This window comes from Papilio xuthus, unplaced genomic scaffold (assembly GCF_000836235.2).
Source record: "Papilio xuthus unplaced genomic scaffold, Pxut_1.1 DF827777.1, whole genome shotgun sequence".
Taxonomy (NCBI): Eukaryota; Metazoa; Arthropoda; class Insecta; order Lepidoptera; family Papilionidae; genus Papilio; species Papilio xuthus.
In genome coordinates, this window is record NW_013530872.1 from 6885561 (window position 1) to 6896422 (window position 10862).

Below are 10862 nucleotides of genomic sequence, written 5' to 3' on the forward strand. Positions count from 1 at the left end.
GGTTTTTGCTCCAAATGGACGCCTCTGGACATGCGGCTTTCTTTGTTTTATTTAAACGATTTTATGATTTATTAACAACTATTTTTTTATTTATTGTGAATTGTTAATGTTAGATGCAAGGCTATATGTATAATTTTTAGTAGTTGTTGCATTATCTACGTGGCTTCATTGAGGTTGATTACGTGTTATAATTTAGTATTTAGTATGAAAAAGCTGCATTAAGGTAAGGAACTTAAAACCTTACGCGACTTCAGGAGCGGCAGTTAGAAAGTCAGTCGATATATACTAGCGATCCCGCGACTTCGCAAAGTTGAATATGCCCGAATTGTCAGTTATCTTTCCATCAAAGTCTTGTTTAAATCGGACAATACCCGAAACAAGCGCGGCCTTGTAGACAGACACACAAATAAACAAATATTTTAAAAATCGTTTTTTCGTTATCAGCAAGGGAAATACAACATATGCGCAAAGTATGTATGTATAATCTTTTCGATATAACTCACAATTTTAACATGTAAATATTTTCGATTTGCGTTAACAAATATTATTTATTGCTCACGTTACAAAAGTTGTTCCAACTAAACATACGTGCCAAGATAAAATGAAAACTTTGAAATATCCAACATAGGTTTATTCCGTAAGCTAAACTCGCTAATGCGAAACATATATATCAACTAGCGGACCCGACAGACGTTGTCCTGTCTACACGTCTTTAATTTGATAATTTCAACCTTTTTTAATAAGGTAAAATTAAAATTCGAATATTATTTAAAATTTGACACTGCGATGCGTCATCTGTCGGATCCAATGTAAAACATTCCAAAATCAACAACTACTAATAAATTAAAAATTAATTAAAAAAACATTGTCCAGCGGACAAAATTGTGAATCACAACCAGATCCCCTTGAACACACACAAAAAATTTCATCAAAATCGGTCCAGTCGTTCGAGGGAAGTTCAGTGACATACACACTCACAGAAGAATTATATATATATCAATGTAAGTTTAATAACCTGACAGTTGAAATATAACAAGTAAATGTGTCACCTAGCGATGCAGTTGGGAACTACTGTGACAGAATTTTAGCAGTAAATCTTAGCGGCAGCAGGCGACCCGGGTAGCATTCGCTATCTGTTGCAACATACTTGGCAAAGCAACCAAACTCCTAGCCAACTGTGACAATGCTTTTTCTGCGTATTTTATGCCAGTCTTATCCGACGGATAACCTTAAGTAAAGTGCTTAGAAAGATTTATATATCGACGTCACTTTTCAGATAAATATCTGTCTCGGGATAAAAATTTCTTAGTAAAAGTTCGAAAGTTTAAAGTGATATAAATGTATTCTGAAAGCAAACGATGTATTTTTCTTTCATTGTTTTGACAATATGCAGATAAATTGGAATGGATGACCTTGAGACGACTTTTATTTAGAACTGGTTAAAATTATTTAATGAAATTAAAAAAAAAAAACAATTTTTAATCGAACACGATAATTTGCTCTCCGGAAAAATAATTACCAAATTATTTTTGGCAACATATGTTCTAATGTTAAAACAAAGAATGTGCACGAACACCAGAGATGTTGTATGATGGAATCATTTTATATTACTTATTGTTCTTAGTTGAGTAGACAACTGTATATTTTCACTACTGACTACAAAAATAAACGGGCGTCGCACGCGAACCAGCAATCATGGCTATTCATGATTTCGCCTAAATGCCACAAATCGAAAATTCGTGTCGAGTAAAACATAAAAAATAAAAAACAAAAAATATATTATTCATTCAATCGAATAGATTTTTTTCACCGGTAATTGATTGTTTGTAACAAAATAGTTGTGGATAAGAATATTGAATTTAATATTCTGAATTAATAATAAACCATTCGCTTCCAAACGATAACATGCTTACTACGGGTTTCTGAGACGAAAATCTCCGTTTAAAACATTTTGACGATAACATATATGACGATATGTTTTATACAGAGATTTTGATATCAGAAACAGACATTTAGTAATATAAATGGTGTTTTTAGCAACAACAACTAAATACTTATTATTAATATTGTACATAAGTCGATTGTATCTAACAATTTGATAAGCACCCTTTTAAATCCCTTTGGAAAATGTCGGCAATAAATTGTTGTTATTTCACGTGCTGTTGATATTTACCTATAAACGGTAGCAATAAAGCAATTTAACTCATTTCGCTGGCGAGGCTTTGCTGCTCCTTGCTGCTATGAATATCAAGAAGGGTGGGTCGGAGTCGCCGTCTCCTTCGCCTCAGTCGGGCCTTTATGGCGCGAAACTTAAACAAGCCTCCCGTGTCACGCGATCCCAATGATGTAAGTTATAAGCGAACAGCGAAATTCATGACTAATATTGAAGTTTTTTTTCAAGAAAAGTAGCGCTTCAGCTATTTAAGCAGGGTTAATTTTAAGGTTAAGTTTGGGGGTCAACAAAATCTCTACTTATAGGTTAAAAAAAATAATAACGAAAATCTTTATTTCATTTAATCTGCGTATGTAATTGTGCACGTTGTCCAACAACGTGACATGCACTGAGCTGGGAATTACGTATGCTAGCTCAAATCCACATACCATAAGTCCAGTGGTGAAGCTTAGACAAAACTATCCATCCTCTTTCAACATTGATAACATAAAAATCATTTTACTTTTTCCCGCCCCCGCCTTTACTTTGCACCACAAACGATTACTTTCCTCAAGTGATTTATTAATCTCTCAATCAATAGCCAACTCCAGCGAACAGACAATGAGGAAGAACGTAAGGATTCATTAATAGATGTCACGACGAGCAATACGTAGGAGTCAGTTTTAATCTTTATACCTTCACAGAGACCTTTCATTCAATTGAGGAACATTCATGAAGCCTTAGTACTTTTTATGTCAAAGTAACCAAACTTTTTCGTGAAGAAAAAAAGGAGATGTTAAAATGCAGCTGACATTGCTTTTTAATATATTGATTTTATCAAGAAATTCTAACAACGAATAATACAATGATTTCATTATTGCAAAATCAATCTAATAGGTTAGTCGAAATTAAAATAAATTTCTTTCATCTTTCCACTAACACTGTTTCCTTAATATATAAATGTTATATTCTAATAAAAACATTTAATAAGTTATCGTGACTAGAGTACATCTAAAGTTTTTTGTAAACAAGTTCATTTTATACCCACAACAAAAATTGTAACTTAATAATGTTGAAATTGATTTCTTATTTCTTTGCACTCCTTCGCTATTTCGCAAATGACTTTATTTTGTAAAAATTGGTTGCAATGTCTCTATTTGCACGTAAATTTCATTTTAATTACCTCATCGAGGTATCACGCAAAACAACGATCATGGAACAACGATGTGTGCCAATCAAAACAATGTTTTAGCACTTCATAAAATACGAGCTTCACGCGAATCGAGTTAGACGATACGGGGAAATGTAAATTTCCTTAGAAACTTACAAACAGAATAGTAACATTAACCAGTTCATTTAGTTATTCCGCTTTGAGGATAACTTTTGAAGACGGATTGAATGTTTTATTTTATATGTTTACAATTTGTTTTGTGTTATACATCGTAAAATGTGTAAATTGTACATAACTCTTCATAAATAACTAATAGTAAATAAATTCGTGAATGAAAAATCTATATATATAAAAGAAAGTCGTGTTAGTTACACTATTTATAACTCAAGAACGGCTTTACCGATATGGCTGAAAGAGTTAGAGCCAGGAGACGGACATTGGATACTATTTATTCATTTTTTTATTTTGTTGTTCGAATGTATGCCTTGAAGAGCTGCTTTTTATTTAACTTACGAATATTATAAATGCGAATGTTTAGATGGATATGATGTAGATGGATGGATGGGTGGGCTACACTAATTAAGTTTTTTTATAACGCGGACGGAGTCGCGGGCGACAGCTAGTTGTATAAATAACTAATATGCAAAAGGTTATTTCCAACGGATTTATCACTTTCTCGCATCAATTTTTTTACAAAGAAATATGTTTTTGAGCAATCTGAAACTATAAAAAGTATTGCAAAGCCACTTCTAACTTACAAAGTTACACAGGAGTATTTAATAGTTGTGTTTTTTTCCAACATTTCGTGCCATGCATGTGTTTAAATACGTTGATGTTTGAAAACGATTCAAACTTTTTGCACCATTGTATCAAACATCTAGTGGCGTTTACCATTTCAATAAAATAAAACAGAAACATTCAGATTATTTTCCATGAATGTTTCGTTTTATACGTTTATTTTCTGTGTTATTTTTGTCTTTAGAATTTAGAGTTGCGTTGAACATTGTCAGTGCGGATTTTAGTGATGTAGCAAAGCAAATAAACGTATACTATACACGAATTAAAATAAAACGTTTGGAAATTCAAATACAAAATGTTAAAAAAAGAATTAAACTTTATTTAAAAAAAGTTACCATTGAAAGAGTGCTGTTGGTTAAAAAGAAAAAAGCGTTTTAAATAATACTAAAAGCACTAAATTCAAAGAACGAAAAGACGAAAAGGAAGCTAACAAAATGGAGAGCGAGCGGTTGACAGGTCACATGGGAACTGTATGCAAATATCTGCAAGTTGTGTTTCGCAATGAGGTCTTGTCAACGAGAACAAACTTGTGGAAGTCATGAATTTTTAAAATGAAACGACCTGTTTGTTTTTAAGATTTACGTAGCTGTTGAAATGTTTGGCTTTCCTTACTGTAAGCTAAATCACTGTTAAATATTTGAACAAAAATAGTAAATAATAAATAATACTTATAATAACTGCGAAGTATAGTATTGTTTAAGTGATAATTAAAAGGCACTAAGGGCGATAGTTGATCTCTTAAATATTTTATATTATATGAGATAAAAGATTGTTGTTAAAACTTAAGACGACTTTGCAAGAAAAAGAGATTGGATTTTCATCATAATAAAATTGGTGTCCTATAAAACATTTTAACGTAAAGTTTTTATGTTACTTAAATATTATATTATATAACAAACTATATATAATTTTGATAAACTTTCAGAGATTTCACTTTAAAGTTGCTTTTAAGTTTCTTTTACTGACTTATGAAGGGTTTCGATTTTACAAAGTTAGCCAATTAAATTGTTATTTAGATTCAACTTTGACCAAAGTTTTAACAAAAGTTGACATTTAATTACACAGTTTTGTAACTTTTTTTGCCATATAGTATCTTCTACTTCTCTTTCGTCTACGTGTGAGGTTTGTAATTAATTTTTATTAAGATAAATTGAAAACATTTAGTTCTGATTCAGTAAGAGGTCGTAAAGGTGATTAATGCTTTACCTCGCGTCGAAGGAAGCAAGCACAAAGCCGACATGGAAAAGGTATTAGGCAGTGGCTTCAATAAACGGCCCAATAAGTTATGTAAAGTGCGGGTGCATCGCGTTACATTACAACCCCTACGTGCCCCGAGGGTTGAGACGCATGCGCGTGCACCGTCAGCCGCGCACGGCATATGCGGAATATTAAAGGAGGAAAGAGAAAAAAAAATTAACTTGTGAAGCCATTTTCGTCTATCGGCGCCCCTCGCCCTTGCTTCTCGGATGCAGAGTGACTCGCGCCGCCGTGGTTAACGGACGTCCCCGCCGCTCTACGTTTTACTACTCGCTCCGACGCTAACTGGTCGGTTACATGTGAATTTAAGTTATGCCTTCAATCATGTCAAGCTCTACAAGGACCACTTTAGCTAGTTTTTTAACTTGAATATCGAGTGTTTAATACTTTTAAACTTTTCTAAAGTCTTGTGTGTGCATTTAATATACTTAACGTGAAGTGTTATTTATATTTTTAAAAGTAAATCAGTTGTGTTTGTATTTTAAGTGACAAAACTATTATATTTAATTAGTAGTCTATACGCCTCGTGTGTACTTTGGATTGTTGGAACTTATGCAGTTCTAGGAAGAGAAAAAACATTTATGTGTATAAAACCGGTGATCTTTTTGAAATTTAAACCCCGTGTGTAAACAAAAAGCGAGAACCAGCGATTGACGATTGAAAATAAGTGAGGTAATATTGTTCAAATGTTTTTGTAGCACCGCCCGTCGTCTTGTTGATTTTATGTTTTTTTTTTTATTTATTTTTATTTCCTAATAAATAGGAACATACAACTTTCAATGTAATTATTTTCTATGTATTTAGTGTGCATGGAGTGATTAGCCAATCGTGTTGTTTTTCAATGTTGTTTTTAATTTTACGCTTGTTTTTTAACTTTTTTTCGCTTTTGTTTTCCGTTGTTAAAGCAGGATAATCCTACGTTTATTTGTTGAGGTGAAGTGAATTATGAATTGATATTGTTTTAGCGTTTTTGTTTGTTACTAATATTATAAATACAAATGTTTGGATGGTTGTTTGTTAGAAGGTATTTCTGTAACCAGAAAAGAAAATTTGGCATAGTTGTCTTATATAGCCTGGAAGAACACATAGGATATTATTAACTTTTTTTAATTCCGCGCGTAGAGTCACGGGCGTCAGCTAGTTGTATATATACGTTAACGGGTTATCTAATGTAATATCGTTACAAATGTATTGTAATACAGATAAACAATGTTGATGCTTCAACAAAAATATCGAAAGCCGTTATATTTTTACAACGGCAAGGAATGGTGAGATGAATAATGGTGGAAGTTTTATCGATAAATCACGCTTTCCCTGTCTGATAGGAGTTCCAACCCTGGGGTCGTGCTTGCCAAGAACTCTTCTTGTTAGTTTTATATGACATCGTTATCTAACGTCTGCAATCAATTGTGCCGAAATGAACACTCCAAGAATAAATTGCTATGATATTTACTCCTTAACAAATCTTACTTCTACATATTTTCCTCGTATATTTTTGTGATAAAGTTCTTGACAAGTTAGAGTATTTACACGTAGCTAAATTATTGTTTTTCTTTGAATTTTGCAAATAAACGTATTATCGTTTTCTTTGCTAATATTATGAAGAGGAAAGGTTTGATTGTTTGCATTGAATAGACTCCGAAACTACTGAAATTCGAAAAATTCTTTCGCTATTGAGACACTATACCCGGGTTACACTAGTTAGATTATATTTATGACTATTTTTTTATTTACGCGGACGAACAACTACTTGCTTTTAATAAAGTAAAACAAATCAGTCCTCCAATCCTCAAAAGTGCATGGATCTTCTGTTCAACGTATCGATTTTTTTTAAGTTCTCATTTACCGTGTATCGCAAAGGATAGTAACAACTTGTCGGAGTTTTTATGTTAAAAGAAGATAAATAAGTAGCTTAATTAGTATCAGGCTGTTTTTGTTAACATCACTACATCATGCAGGACTGTAGTTAAAAACTGACTAACCCTGGGTTTCTGAGTCCAAAATCTTCGTTTAAAACACATCGTCATCTGTTGTCGAAGATAATGACAGAGATGATTTATGTGTTTATACATGGATTTTGCACTCAGAAATCCACGGTAAGTTTTTTATCTGGCCATAGTGCGGATGAATTTAAATATTAAAAATAGATTCGATACCGTGTACGAAAAAATAACGATATGCTAGATGTCAAGAACAAAGGAAAAATAAAATCAAAGATATTCGTAAAGTTTTTTATCTGTAATGCAAATTCGCATTGACAGGTAACGATTGAAAAATAGAACTGTCAGTAATAAAAGACTGTGGTTTTTGGTCTGGCTAAATATTTCTACGTTATGATACAAAATGGTAGGAGAGAATAAAGCGATGCGGATAATTGAAGAATATCGGCCCGGGTTCGGCACATCCCGGCAGGAAAATAGAAGTGCTAAATAGAACAAAAGTTGATGGGCCGTGAAATAGTCTGTCGGTAAAAAGCGAGCCTCTTCTATAATCCACTCTGCACTACTAAATGAAATTTTACACGTCTATTTCGTTTTATAATCTTTATTTCTATACCAATAGCAAAGATACATTTAATTCTAAATGGAATCTAATTAATAATTAAACTAGTGTTTAATTAAGTGGGCAATTTAATTAATTTGACTGTTTTATTATTGTTAGGTATTTAAAGATGTATTTAAATTTGTGTACTTATATATATTTAGTATGTAATGGTAGAGTTGACACAATTTTAGGATATTGAACTTATAAATACACTAGCTAACGCCCGTGACTCCGTCCGTGCGAACTTAAAAAAAAAACCATAATTGTGTCTATGTGTTCTTCTACACTATGTTCTATATGTATGCGAAATTTCATCAAAATTCGATCAGCCATTTTAAAGATATCTTCAAACAAACATCCATCCATCCATCTAAATATTCGCATTTATAATATTAGTAACAAGTAACCTAACTACTGCATTTATTATTAATCTTATTAGAGAGACAAAATAAAAAAAAAATAAAAAAATGAAAATTTAAATATTTAAAAGTTTTCCAAAGGTAACTTGAACGCGTTCCCACGTTCTAGGAACTAAGCTGTGGATCGCTACGCTTCGGTACTTTGCTCTATCAGAAATCCTTTGTTAATGTTCGACTTACTAAATATTTTAATTTATTTCATAGGAACATTTAATCAATAGGTGAAAATTGACTTCAGCCTTTTCTAGTCCATCTGTTCTTAATCAAACATGAATATAACAACCATCACAACAAATGAGATACTGTTTAAAACATAATACAACCTGTATCTTTTTAAAACTCATTACTGTTTTTACGTAGTTGTTTCGGCTGCTTGAAGCTAGGTAGCACCCGTGAAGGCACTACCTACTCGCTGCCTGGGACAAGCTCCCAATTGGGTGACCGGTGATAATAAGATAAAGTAAGGGACCTCGTTTTGCACCTTGCGGCACGCAACTCGGACCTTACTTTGCGCCGGTAACACCGATCCAGGACCCACAAAAGAGTAGCCAATTTTGCTACGACCAAAAACGCAGGAAAATCGCCTAAGAGAAACACTTGAAATTAAATTGTGTAATTCCTCGGGGTCAGTCAAAACGCGTGCGTGTGGTCTCGGTAGAAGCTGTGATGCGACTGGCGTTGCGCCGAACGGCGCCCTATTTATATGCACGCTAAACAGGTAGCGGCCGGACCCCCGCGCGTTTCGACTGACCCTTCAGACGTATCTTTATTTATAAAATAATCATACAAAATGTTTACAAATTAAAACATTAAAAGTACAAATAGAATACAACATAACATTGACAATTAAAACCTATGCATAAGACTATTTTAACACACATTAAAATACAAATAACTTATATTAAACATAGGTTAAACACAAATATAAAGACAGACAGCTTAGACATAAAAATACACACGTCATTTCTAAGATGTATGAATTATTAAAATTGTTTCCATAAAAGTTGTATTCAAAAATTATATAAACATGTATGGGCAGTGGGATGCTACTTCGACAATGACACATTAAAACATAACAAGTATTCACGCAAATGTACATTAAAAATAACCTATCCAATAAATGACAACTATAATATATAGGTTATTAACAATTTACATTAAACTTACATTACAGTGGCGATGTACCTTGAGAGCTATATACATACGACATACACGAGTTATTTACACTGACTCTATCTGGGGATAAAACTGGGGCGACACTCACTTATTACACATACTAATTTCACTATATTACTTAATATCGAATATCACTATTTTAAATATTTATTATTTACTTGAATTCCTTCTTGGCATCTGGTCCCACGGTTCTTGCACATCTTGCAAGTCATTATACAAATTAGGTGCAATAAACTTAAAACATTTTATGGTTCCCTCGCCGTGGCCGTCTTTTGCATCTATTGTCTAATTTTAGGAAACATTGAATTTTGTTATTGTTTAATATTTTTAAATGCAAAAATTCCTTCCTCTAATGTCTGCCATAAAATAGCCAATCTGCAGCTCTATTGTCTTTAAGGAATGCACATTTCGTTTCTCGTATTTTTAAAATTATCTTTACTTCTTTATTGCTTTACTACAAAAAATTCCTTTTGATGCCCGTTCCTTTAAAAAGCCAATTAACATTTTAATGTTAAATTGATATTCGCCGTCTTGATTATTTTAATTCAAAAATGAACATATTCGTCGCCAACAATCTCCCCCTCGTGCGTAGCACCACCCTTAATTTGGCGACACTGTAGGCACGAATAACTTCTTTAAACTCGTCTATCGCAGTACACCGCCTTTTGTATTGACGTCTATGATTCTTCTACGTCCAGGGTTAATGTACGCTATTTTGTAACAGAGTACCGTATTGCGTTGAATGGTCGAAGTATCCCATATCCCTCATTAAACGTCGCATTCGCTTGCATTTTGGTATGTTATTCCAGCAAGACAATTTTCTCGGTATGTTCTCGTTGGCCCTTTTCACATCGCCTTGTACACGGCGGCTTGTGGCTTGTGTTGAACCTGAGATACACTTGTTTTCCGGTGGTGTACCCAGTCTTTGTTTCATGCGCCAATTCCGTTTCCAACGAGATGAATGCTGGGAGTCATGCGACGGTCTCCTTGGTAGAGTCGATATTTTATCATCCTTCTTTTCGAATGCTGTTTTCATTTGCTTCGTCCATTTTCTGTTAACTTCCTTCCTGCTATTATAGCTTGTAATATATTCATCTGACGAATTCAACATAACACCATTTTTGTTTCTTATTAAGAGGCTTCTTCCGTCCGTTAATCGCGTGTGCGGAGTCTTCACAAGCGCCATACTTTTTTCAATGTTAATACATGACGATTTATTTTTTATGGACGTTTTGTTACGCTTATTTTCATCACAGCTTTTCCATTGCTGCGTATCTTCTCTCAAAGCGTAGTTTGTACCTCTATTCATAACTTCGCATGTAATCGCCTTCACACCCGAAGTTGT

The 10862-nt window shown here is 33.3% G+C and overlaps 1 protein-coding gene across 5 annotated transcripts in view; it reads left to right on the top strand.

Moving 5' to 3' along the window:
- Positions 1–5606: 5606 nt before the first annotated feature.
- The window catches only part of LOC106115985 (uncharacterized), a 70776-nt gene continuing 65520 nt past the window's right edge, over positions 5607–10862 (top strand). For all 5 annotated transcript variants that reach the window (XR_001227783.1, XR_001227784.1, XM_013309679.1 and 2 more), the window contains exon 1: positions 5607–6050. The gene's annotated coding sequence lies outside the window, so the exon portion shown is untranslated. The remainder of the gene's footprint in view (positions 6051–10862) is intronic.